General features: G+C 40.6%; 1 protein-coding gene across 3 annotated transcripts in view; it reads left to right on the forward strand.

The window, feature by feature from the left end:
• The window catches only part of LOC127529131 (uncharacterized), a 168,683-nt gene that overhangs the window by 5,773 nt on the left and 149,472 nt on the right, over positions 1–13,438 (forward strand). The gene's annotated exons all lie outside the window — the stretch shown is intronic.

A 13,438-nucleotide genomic window follows, 5' to 3' on the forward strand; every position in this document is an offset into this window, starting at 1 on the left:
CCTTGTTAAAAAATAACCTAACTGTGGTGTATCACACCTGAGTTCAATTTCCATAGCCACCCCCAGGCCTGATTATTGCCACACCTGTTTCAATCAAGAAATCACTTAAATAGGAGCTGCCTGACACAGAGAAGTAGACCAAAAGCACCTCAAAAGCTAGACATCATGCCAAGATCCAAAGAAATTCAGGAACAAATGAGAACAGAAGTAATTGAGATCTATCAGTCTGGTAAAGGTTATAAAACCATTTCTAAAGCTTTGGGACTCCAGCGAACCACAGTGAGAGCCATTATCCACAAATGGCAAAAACATGGAACAGTGGTGAACCTTCCCAGGAGTGGCTGGCCGACCAAAATTACCCCAAGAGCGCAGAGACGACTCATCCGAGAGGTCACAAAAGACCCCAGGACAATGTCTAAAGAACTGCAGGCCTCACTTGCCTCAATTAAGGTCAGTGTTCATGACTCCACCATAAGAAAGAGACTGGGCAAAAACGGCCTGCATGGCAGATTTCCAAGACGCAAACCACTGTTAAGCAAAAAGAACATTAGGGCTCGTCTCAATTTTGCTAAGAAACATCTCAATGATTGCCAAGACTTTTGGGAAAATACCTTGTGGACTGATGAGTCAAAATTTGAACTTTTTGGAAGGCAAATGTCCCGTTACATCTGGCGTAAAAGGAACACAGCATTTCAGAAAAAGAACATCATACCAACAGTAAAATATGGTGGTGGTAGTGTGATGGTCTGGGGTTGTTTTGCTGCTTCAGGACCTGGAAGGCTTGCTGTGATAGATGGAACCATGAATTCTACTGTCTACCAAAAATCCTGAAGGAGAATGTCCGGCCATCTGTTCGTCAACTCAAGCTGAAGCGATCTTGGGTGCTGCAAAAGGACAATGACCCAAAACACACCAGCAAATCCACCTCTGAATGGCTGAAGAAAAACAAAATGAAGACTTTGGAGTGGCCTAGTCAAAGTCCTGACCTGAATCCAATTGAGATGCTATGGCATGACCTTAAAAAGGCGGTTCATGCTAGAAAACCCTCAAATAAAGCTGAATTACAACAATTTTGCAAAGATGAGTGGGCCAAAATTCCTCCAGAGCGCTGTAAAAGACTCATTGCAAGTTATCGCAAACGCTTGATTGCAGTTATTGCTGCTAAGGGTGGCCCAACCAGTTATTAGGTTCAGGGGGCAATTACTTTTTCACACAGGGCCATGTAGGTTTGGATTTTTTTTTTCTCCCTAAATAATAAAAACCACCATTTACAAACTGCATTTTGTGTTTACTTGTGTTATATTTGACTAATGGTTAAATGTGTTTGATGATCAGAAACATTTTGTGTGACAAACATGCAAAAGAATAAGAAATCAGGAAGGGGGCAAATAGTTTTTCACACCACTGTATTCATTTTAAGATGAAGTTTAGTTTACGCTGTTCTACTTTAATAACAAACTACGAGAATAAAATCAACATGTCGACTTTAATCTCGAGATAAACAGCAAGAATAAAGTAGAAATGTCGAGAAGAAAGTGGAAATGTCAACTTTATTCTCGACATTTCCACTTTAATCTTGACGTTTATGATGAGAATAAAGTCGACATGTTGACATGTTGCTACATAACTTATGACGGGGTTTGAGAAAATCTAGTAAATTAAATATTCATTTTAAGATGAAGTTTAGTTTACGATGTTCTACTTTAATGACAAACTACGAGAATAAAATCAACATGTCCACTTTAATCTCGAGATAAACAGCAAGAATAAAGTAGAAATGTCGAGAAGAAAGTGGAAATGTCGACTTTATTCTCGATATAAGCGTCGAGATTAAAGTGAAAATGTCGAGAATGCGTACCTGCCCTAGTGCAAGTGTGAATTGAATATCCAACAGGCTCTCACTTTCCCACTCAAAAGTCTTATTCATAGGTACTTTTAATTTGTTTCAAACTCTTTACCAACATGAGCAAAAAAAGTGTTCAGAAAACAACAGTGCTCAGTTATTTCAGAAAAGAGAAATCACAAACTAATGTTGAAATTTCAGACAAAGACATTGCAGAGGCTGGCTCAGTAGGGGAAATCTCTTCAGCACACACTCAGCCAATTGATAAATCTAAGCACCGCTTATCAGGCATAAACAAACAATGGTTTAAAAATTTTAATTGGCTAATGGTCAACAAAAATGGTATGTGGTGCTCATTGTGCATGAAATATTCAAACACCCCTCAAGGAGGGGTTACCTTGGATAAACGTGCCATGCACAAGAATTCGAAAAGAAAGCTTGCTGGACCATGAAAAAATTAAAATGCACATGGAGTCTTCTGCTGACCTTTTAGGAAAGCGTGTACTAGAGCAAGCTGGAATCGGTCAAATTGAAAGATCTCTATCTGTGTTAAATAACTTACAGAGAGATGCCTTTGTGGGAGCTTTAAGATCCATGCATTGATTGGCAAAAAATGAGTTGCCATATACAACATTGTTTGAAAAGCTGTTGGAACACTGTAAAGAAATGGGTTGTTCCTTTTTACAACATCTCAGTGTTGGTAAAAATGCACATTAAACCTCTGAAAGAATAATGCAAGAGCTGCTGGATGTCTTTCTGCATTAGAAATAAAATCTAACATACTGAAAAATATACACACAGAAAATTTTTTCAGTATTCTGTGTCATGGAACCACAGACATTTCAGATGTAAAACAATTAATTATTTACATTAAATATGTTTGCCAGGTCACTAAAGAGGTCAGAATTAGTTTTGTATCAACCCACAATATGATTGATGGCAAAGCGGAGACTATAACCAACACACTGAGTGAGATTATGGACACTCTAGGCTTGAAACCTGCTAATCTGGTTGGACTAGGGTCAAATGGAGCTGCTGTTATGATTGGGAAAGAGAAAGGTGTGGCAAAACTGCTTAAAGATAAAACATCTGGACTCTTGGTCAACTGCCACTGTTTAAACCGCTGGTTGGCCCTTGCAAGAGCCCAAGCAGCAGCTGCTGTACCTTATTTAACAAAACTGAATGATATCTTAAGGCAGCTATTCCATTTGTTCCAAAATTCTTCATTTAGGATGGCTGGTTTAATGGAAATTCAAAATATTCTGAACATTCCCCAGATTGAACTGAAAATGGCCAGTGACACTAGATGGCTGTCTCATGACTTTGCAGTACAGTCACTACGACAGTGTATGATGAGTGATCTCCTTGGAAGGCCCATATCTTGGGGATTTTGATTATGGGAAAGCTGCTGACAACTGGGCCTCTAGGAAGAAAAGAAGAATAAATATTTAACTGAAGACACCTTCTGCATATGCAAGTTGGCTTTGAAGAATATTTTTAAATTTTTCTTCATTAGGTTTCCCATACATTTTTTCATTGTTTTCACTTACCAATAGCGACAATACTTGGACCTCTTGGTTTATGTTATAACAATTGTTATTTAAAATTTCTGTTAGAGTTGCAGGATCCTGAATTGGATAGTTCTTAAATTTAATAAAAATATTTTGGCACAAGTGTCAAACCTTAAAAAAGGAAGTCATATTGAGCGTTGGAAAATAATTAATAATGATTAACTAATAAAAATAGTGCACATTTAATTTTCCCCACCACCAAATTTCCCTGTCCCAATCCACCCGGCTATTTTTTCATGCCACCCGGCTGGAAAACATTTCTGGGGAGAACACTGTTATGCTTATGATTACTGGATGTAGCAAGCATATATGTGTGTTAGGCAGGGATTAATTGGTTATTTTTTTCTTATTGTTTAATTCTTTGTCCAGTGTTAATGTTCAGGTTATTTAAACCTTTATTTGTTATTAAGTGCACATGAAGATAACACTGAAGCAGCTGTATTTGAGTGTGATTTGTACCTCTTATCACCCTGCTGATCAGTAATTGTCAGTATTCAGATACCATTAATAGAGCAAACACCTCAGAAAATAAGTGAATTAAAAACAAAATAACAAAACAGACTCGGGCATCTAAAGATGGTGGCAAAAAAAAAATCTTTGTTTCATTAGCCCTGTGAAGTTTACCTGTATACTCTTTTATATACGTTGCCCATAATTCTCTGCTAGGAGAGCGAAGCCAAAACGTCTGCACTTTTATGTTCATAAAAGCTTTTGTCTTTTAATCTAAACACAGAAACGAAATCAATAAGAGATGGACACTAAGAGAAGAAAAAATTTCTGTAATACTAGAGATACAATATGTGATAGATGAGAGGACATTGTAAGTTGCAAATTTATATACTGTATGTATTGTTATACGGCGCTATATAGCACTCGACCCGGCACAGACTGATGCAGAGGCACGTGTAAAATCACACAGGCTTTTATTTTTTCTTCAGCCGTGGAACACGTCTTCCCCGTTTCCCACAGGCCCAACACAGCCCCACAAGCACTTAATGCAGCAAACACAAATAAACATATCCTTTTCTGGCAACACCACTCCTCCCAGGCAACCTGGTCCTCTTCCTCCCGGTTCTGGCCCTGAGTGGTGGATGCTGGACCTTTTTATAGCCCACCCGGAAGTGCTCCAGGTGTTTGATCACCTGTGGCTAGTTGCATTTCTGGGTGGGGCTGCAGAGATTTCCAGGTGGGTTCCTGGCTCCATGCAGCACCCCCTGGCAGCCACCCCAGATCCCCACAGGGTTGTGGAGAACTCCATCTCCCATGAAACCCTGCGGGAAACTGAGGCACCATCGTCAGCCAGGGAGGCTGCCACCAAGCGTCCCGGGGGAGGTAGTGAGATGTCCATGGCTGCTCCCCCGGAACATATGTAGAAGGGGCGTCCCGGCCGGGCATGGGACCCGGCTGGCCACCACAGTATAAATAAAGCTAATGTATGCTTTTGCTGAATTTGTGTTGTACAATGCATAGTAACAGGTAACGATATAGAATTGCATGTTTATTTTCTTCATTTTGAACTAAGGATGATGATATCTGAGTCACATTCCATTTCTAACTTTAATTTTTTAGAAATGATAAGTAGGGAAGTAATAACTTTGGAGAATTTTGCATCATAATATGCACTGGTTGCTCTTAGTCATCTACTTTCGACAAAATCAAAACTGCAGATTTATATACATTGTATGTTACCACTTTAAGCAATTTTCAGTTGTGCATATTAATTATTGTAACGATTTCAGTTTTAACACTCATGTAGAAATGCCCTTTATAGGAATTGAGTTAAATGCTATAAAGGCTACATGGTTTTAAATGAATAGAGACAGAATAATAAAGATGTTATAATATACCACTGTGTTTTATAAGGTTTATTTACAATTCTTTAGTCATAGAATATCAGTGGGTTTCAGTTATTTATCATAAAAGGTTTAAACACTTCTTTTTGTTAGGTACTTGGAGCAGTCTCAGAAACTTTTGGGGAAAATAATGGATTTCCATATTTTCTTGCACAGTATTCCATTTTTGTTGGTTACATGTACACTGCAAAATATGCATATGAATATATTTAGCAGAAAAAATGTCAATTGAGTAAGAAACATTTACTTGAAGATTTCCTAAAATATAGTAAATCATCCAAAATACAACTTTCCTGATATACAATAGGGAATACAAGATTTATTGGCTTGATTTAAAAACTTTTCATTTGTTTACACTGAATTTTTGCAGTGTTTTAGACACAGTCCTTTGAGCTGGAGTCTACATATGTGATGTCATTGTAAGGTCGACAGGGTGCATTTGGGATTCCAGAGCCTCCTCAGCTTGGACACAGAGCCTAGCAGTGTTGGGGTAGTGCTGTGCTGACAAAAATGAGGCAAACATGTTGAAGAACTGGTTCAGTTCATTAGTTCTGTTCTTGTTGCCTTCCTCTGCATGATTAACTGCCTGCTTAAAGCCTGTGGTAGGCCCCATCCCATGATTGCAAGATAACACGTTTTCTTCACCTCTCATGCCCAGTGTTACTAATTGCAGCAAGTTTGCTTTTTGCTTTACTCTCAGTACTGCTATGATAATCACTGGCTCCCTGTGATAGTGATGGGCTGCTCCATACTGATGTTTCGACACTGTGTTAAACTTTCGAAATGCTGGTGCTCAAAGCGCTGCTTCGAGGCTTATTTTAAATGCATCCATCACGTGATTTTGACATCCTTGATATCTGCGCAGTTAGCAGCCTATTTGGTCAGTCACACATCTGTTGAACTTTTTTGGCTCAAAGCATAAAAGCAGTTGGCTCTGCTGCATCGATAAGGTGTGCTGATGCGAGTTCCAATCCTGATTGGGGCTTGCATATGGTCCTTGCCTAAAGTTAAAATAAGTAAAAAAATAATTATGTAGTACTTGTCTGTAAGTTAACAAATATATTTTGGAGACATTATGAATGATTTACATGGGGCACCTCGTTCCTTGGTGAGGAATCCTGAACACCTAGAATCTGTAACAAATTGATGAGAATATTTTGCGTAAGGCAGCACGTATTATAACAATCCAGAATCTTTTCTATCCCATGTCGATCATATCAGAGAGGCTATGAAACGCTTCACTAAAGCCGATGTGGTCATTACACCAGTATATGCACAAGACACTCCTCATTAAATGTTTTTAGTATTCAGTGATTCCCAGATCTGTAGCTGGTATGTATTGATTTCCAAAAAACAATGTGAGTAAAACTGTGTGCTGCATAACTAATCAGAACTGTCTTTAAAACAGAATCAGAGCAATCGACAGCGTCTTCTGCAATTTAGGGAAAGCCTTGGGATTTCTGCGTTAATAAGACAAAAATGTTGAAAAGATACTTTGTGAATTCATCCAGAGGTGGACATAAAGATCACTCAAGTATTGACAAGAATGAACAGCTGGATAAGCACATCTGGATCCAAACTTTCAAAAAAGCATCAGACTTTGTCAGCAACATTCTTTCCTTATGAATGTATCTTGTTAAAGGCAGTGGTGGGGGATAAATTAGTCTTCTGAACCGCAGGACAACAGAGTAAATTTTTTGAAAGACTTAAGCTTTAGTCATTTCTGTATTCTTAAACCATCTTCCAGTTGTACAGTCCTCTGCTGATATTGACACGTTTAATGTCCCCTTCTCCTTACCTGTCTTGTTACCCAAAGCATCAATACTGAGTTTCATTCAACGTTTTTCCGTCCTTCCTGTCATACACATAAAATGGCACACATTTCCTCTGCATACGTGTTCAATAATAATAATAGTAAACTGGCAGGAATGAGAAAAAGCACAAGATGGGAATATTTATAAGAAGAGCCTGGGCATCAGGGTGAGGAGGTGCCTTGTCTCCCATTACGTGAGCTTGTCTGCTGCCCCTCAGTTATACTGACACGCATTACACTGGGGGCAAATGCAATGGAGAATACCGACAATGTACACCTTCAGAAGTGGAATAAATCGACTCTATACTGATGCATTCTATTGCCAAATGTAAAAATACAAAGTAGAACATTTTGGATAAATGAGGAGTTTTAATTATAAACCATGCAACCTAACTATTATATGTGTTGTTACTTTATTTATTCTCACCAAATGTTACATATCTACATGGGAAATGAACATGGCTAATATGTTTATAATGATTCTCATTAAAATACACCGTCAAAATATATTAATAAACAAACTGAGACGCATTGGCCTTTAGGAAATATAAAAAAGCTTGTGCGCTGTCATTTAGAACAGACTGCATTGTTAACCTCACTCACTCTCTACTGGCACGATGTCACGAAAAAAAAGAAATGACACAGTCCATGCAAACTCATACCCTCCTTGATTTCTGACCTTAATTTGTTGTCAATATCGTATAAATAAAGTCATTTTATGAAGATGACAAATCTGCTGTAGTCAGTTCAATAAATACTCCGTTTCAAATGTTTGCATATACAGAATATAAAACAGAATCTCAATGAAGCAGGACTCGTGAGTAGTAACGAATAAAATGTGACACTGAGAAATTATAATTCATAATAACGGGAACAAGTAAAAACTATAACTTCCTAAAATGGACACTGTAAACGTAGGCATTTCAATAAATAATATTGATTTAAGAACTAAGTAAGCCACCTGTTGTACTAAACAGTAGCTCAAGCAGCACTTAACAACAGTAAATGGTCTAACAACTAAATAAACGTACTGTAAATGAAACGAAGAGGCCGCTCCACTACAACAAAGGTTCACACTGTCATTCTGCATGTTTAGAAGGCGCTGATTGATTGAAACTGTTTATAGTGAATTGTCCTAAGATGGAAGTGTTGTATAATGATCAGAAACGAAAAGACACATTTAAGCATGCTGGACTTTAGTTCATGCTATGGTTTTCTACAATACAAATTCAGTACGACACCAGGGTCTCCAAACACTCAAATATGAAGCTTATTAAGTTTTACAGTGAAACTCTTTACATACACAATATAATTAGGGTCATGTGCCCCCTGGCCGACCACGGTGGCCCACCTTCCCTTGATAGCTCGATTTGCTCGCTGTCAGTCAAAGGTGGAATTTTTTTTAAATGGAGAAATAGAAAAAAAAATGTCACGAGAAGATGATCAACGACGCAAACCTCTAGTGTCTTTACTAAGAGTTGCAATATCATTGAGCCGTCTAATCGGGGTAATTAACGAGCACCACACAACTAAACAACTAGTACTGTTCTTACTGCAGTGGATGTAGAATTTTGTTTGACATATACATGTTAAATTGGTTTAACTGACACAAGAGTATCATTGTATTCTCGTATTGAAAACGAAAAAATTATATTTATAGATGTATACTATATGACATACGGTTTTGAAGAAAATTAAGCGTTGTACAAAAAGGTTGCACGATTTACCTCATCTTTTTATTTATATAATAAATTGGTATTTGGTCTTCATAAATAGAAGCGCGAGGCGGCTGAAGGGAGGAAAAAGAAAAGAAAGAAGGAGGTTGCTGAGTGAGGAAGTAAGCAGGAAGCAGTGTGGAAAGAACCAGTGTGAGCGAGCGAGCACGTGCTCACAGGCAGGCAGCTGGACAGTGAGCCCAAGCAGGGGTGTTTGGCCGACACTCGGTGGGGCAGAAGGAAGCGGTCGCTCCAGCTGAGCGATCAAGGAGCTGGAGTGACCAGAAGAAGGACGGCTGGCCGCGTAAGGCTGAGAAGGCAGCGGGAGTTGTGAGACTTGGGCAGTGAATTCCCTGATGTGGGCGTCCTGGTCACCAGGGAAGCCAAGTCTTGGTCTGGAAAGTGCGCGACCGAAGCCAGGGATCCGGAGGGATCCAGACCAGAAGGAAGAAGGAAGGACAGCTGCAGGTAGAGTGGCTCCCCTGTTGCAAAGCCTGGATAGGGAGAAGCAGGGGGGTCACCAGTTAAAGAATGCACCGGGCTTGTTTTTAAAGAGACTGCTTCCAGCATTGTTTTAACCTCGTTGTATTTAATGAAGACTTTTTTCTATTGGATTTTAACCTTCACTTCAGTTCTGTTTTTATGGGATTATTTATTGAAGGACTCTGAAAGCACTGCACTTTATTTAATTTGGACTTTGTTTTTGATTGTTGTTTTGTTGATTTTCATAAAAGCACTTGGCACTTTTTGCACCATTCCCTTGCTCCATTGTAGTCCTTCACTGTCGTGCTCATCGGTAACATTACCGACGGAGACGGGTTTAAGGGCTCCAGGAAGCAAGATGGGAGCATGCAGCGAACCCACATCGTCATAGACTTTACCTCAAAACTGTAATCTCCTCTCCACCCAGTTCCTCCTCACTTCCTTCATGCCAGAACTCGACTCATGCAAGGTTAGTTTTCTTGGTTGTTTATGGTTAGTTTTTGTATAAATTAAGGATTTTTCAAATGTTAATTTTTTTTCCCTGTGCTTAAAACTCATTAAAAAAAGTGTTTACAGCGAACGGTTCGTAAGGCTGTAGCGTGAACTCTTGCAATGTTAGTTTTCTCTGTTCAAAGTTTTCTCAATGTTATTCAATGTTTTTACATTTAGTTTACTATTACACTGTGCATTCTATGGTATAATGAACTATTTTTGTGCTTAAAAATCTTTAAAAAAATATATATTTACATACAGTTCGTACAGTCCGGAGTGGATTAATTGTATTTACATACAATCCTATGAGAGAAATTACTTCGGGTCACGACCAAATCAGGTTGCGACCAGAGTTTTGGAACAAATTATTGTCGTGACCCGAGGTTCCACTATGTATGTATATATGTATATATGTGTGTATATATATATGTATATGTATATATAAATGTATATGTATATATGTATATGTATATACAGTATATGTACAGTATATATATACAGTGCGTCCGGAAAGTATTCACAGCGCATCACTTTTTCCACATTTTGTTATGTTACAGCCTTATTCCAAAATGGATTAAATTCATTTTTTTCCTCAGAATTCTACACACAACACCCCATAATCACAACGTGAAAAAAATTTACTTGAGGTTTTTGCAAATTTATTAATAATAAAATTGAGAAAGCGCATGTACATAAGTATTCACAGCCTTTGCCATGAAGCTCAAAATTGAGCTCAGGTGCATCCTGTTTCCCCTGATCATCCTTGAGATGTTTCTGCAGTTTAATTGGGAGTCCACCTGTGGTAAATTCAGTTGATTGGACATGATTTGGAAAGGCACACACCTGTCTATATAAGGTCCCACAGTTGACAGTTCATGTCAGAGCACAAACCAAGCATGAAGTCAAAGGAATTGTCTGTAGACCTCCGAGACAGGATTGTCTCGAGGCACAAATCTGGTGAAGGTTACAGAAAAAAATCTGCTGCTTAGAAGGTCCCAATGAGCACAGTGGCATCCCATCATCCGTAAGTGGAAGAAGTTCGAAACCACCAGGTCTCTTCCTACAGCTGGCCGGCCATCTAAACTGTGCGATCAGGGGAGAAGGGCCTTAGTGAGAGAGGTGACCAAGAACCCGATGGCCACTCTGTCAGAGCTCCAGAGGTCCTTTGTGGAGAGAGGAGAACCTTCCAGAAGGATAACCATCTCTGCAGCAATCCACCAATCAGGCCTGTATGGTAGAGTGGCCAGACGGAAGCCACTCCTTAGTAAAAGGCACGATGCAGCCCGCCTGGAGATTGCCAAAAGGCACCTGAGGGACTCTCAGACCATGAGAAAGAAAATTCTCTGGTCTGATGAGACAAAGCTTGAACTCTTTGGTGTGAATGCCAGGCGTCACGTTTGGAGGAAACCAGGCACCGCTCATCACCAGGCCAATACCATCCCCACAATGAAGCATGGTGGTGGCAGCATCATGCTGTGAGGATGTTTTTCAGCGGCAGGAACTGGGAGACTAGTCAGGATAAAGGGAAAGATGACGGCAACAATGTACAGAGACATCCTGGATGAAAACCTGCTCCAGAGCGCTCTTGACCTCAGACTGGGGTGACGGTTCATCTTTCAGCAGGACAACGACCCAAAGCACACAGCCAAGATATCAAAGGAGTGGCTTCAGGACAACTCTGTGAATGTCCTTGAGTGGCCCAGCCAGAGCCCAGACTTGAATCCGATTGAACATCTCTGGAGAGATCTTAAAATGGCTGTGCACCGACGCTTCCCATCCAACCTGATGGAGCTTGAGAGGTGCTGCAAAGAGGAATGGGCGAAACTGGCCAAGGATAGGTGTGCCAAGCTTGTGGCATCATATTCCAAAAGACTTGAGGCTGTAATTGCTGCCAAAGGTGCATCAACAAAGTATTGAGCAAAGGCTGTGAATACTTATGTACATGTGCTTTCTCAGTTTTTTTATTTTTAATAAATTTGCAAAAACCCCAAGTTAACTTTTTTCACGTTGTCATTATGGAGTGCTGTGTGTAGAATTCTGAGGAAAAAAATGAATTTAATCCATTTTGGAATAAGGCTGTAACATAACAAAATGTGGAAAAAGTGATGCGCTGTGAATACTTTCCGGATGCACTGTATATTTATATACACATATATGTGGGGGGGATGTTGTGTGGACCAAGTAAAGGTAATTCCACACCAGTCCAGGGGAGTGGGGGGTGCACTAAATCTGCTCCTGTTGTCTCTGCAGACCAGCTGCAGGAAAACCTATCTGAATCAAGAACGGCATTTCCGGTTCCGGCGCCCAGAAGAACGTCACTTCCGGTTTTGGCGCCTAGAAGAACGTCACTTCCAGTTCCGGCGCCCAGGCTGATGCCAGAAAAACATCACTTCCGGTCACCCTACATCACTTCCTGTCTGACCACTTAAAACCGCCATCTTTTCCAACCTTCATCAGTTCTGTCTTGGACTCTCTACTGTCATCAACTCTGCTGAATGCAAAAGACACCCTTTGCAGCTAGGAATATTATACGGGTGGCTACCCTAAACTTTTTTACGTGTGTCGAGTCTATTCCTTTTCACAGTGGTGTAGTCGGCAGGATGATGGCCTCCTGGAGAGATCAGAAGGCAAACCTAAACCTAGGCTCGACACACGGTTATAATCCAACGAAATATCAGATGGGTAAGTACCGCTCCCAAGTTGCCGAGTGGGTGTCAGTCGGGGCGTGTTGGGGAAAGCTTGAGTATGCTTCGACCCATCATCCTGTTAAAGGTCTGGGAAAAAATAGCTTATTATGGCCTCCCGGGTGTGGGGACTGCCCCTACATATCCCACGAAGGGCAAGCCCTTTAATAAAGGTGGGAGAAACCCAGGCTGGCAGGTGAGAAACATAATGGCCTGGACATTTAACCCTGCTAAGGCAACTAAGAAACAGGCCGTGGCTTTATGTGGTAAGGTGGTTGGTTGGCTACAACCCCATAAAAGATCCAGCCACCAAATAGCGGAGCAGGTGGCCTGTGCCTTATTCCTCAGAAGCTTACCCAGAAAAAATCGCTCAGTCGGCTGGGAAGTATACAGATATTATCTCGCTAGCCGACAGAATAGATCACCTCAGGGCAGAAACCGGCTTGGGAGTGTCAGAATGGGACTCGTGTGAACCCGGGTGTGCTTGCGTCCCTCATACAACTATGTGAAGCGTATTCGAGTGGACCTTGGGACGCTCCGGCAGGCCCTGCAAAGCGACAAGGGGGACTGCAGGGTGATGTGGGAGGAGGCACGGTGCGCTCTCGCTAATCCACTGGCCTGTTCACATACGGGAGAAGTGCTAGTCAATGGAATTAAAGTAATCGCTTTATTTGATTCTGGCAGTAACATTTCCATTGTTGCTTGCCATTTGATATTACCGTGACAATGGTGTAAGAATAAGACCCGCATTACCTGTATTCATGAGGATGTCCGGTATTATCGATCTGCCAACTGCTTTATATGTCAGGACGGCGTAATGAAAAGGTTGACGGTGGCAGTGATGAATAATCCTCCCTTCCCCGTGATACTAGGAAGAGATTGGGTCAACATAAATAGCGATAATACAGTCACTTCTTCTCCTCAATCTCTAGGTCTAGTCACAGACGTGGATTCAGCGCCCTCAACTTCCTCCACGGCGTGTAT

Source organism: Erpetoichthys calabaricus, chromosome 9 (genome assembly GCF_900747795.2).
Source record: "Erpetoichthys calabaricus chromosome 9, fErpCal1.3, whole genome shotgun sequence".
NCBI lineage: Eukaryota > Metazoa > Chordata > Cladistia > Polypteriformes > Polypteridae > Erpetoichthys > Erpetoichthys calabaricus.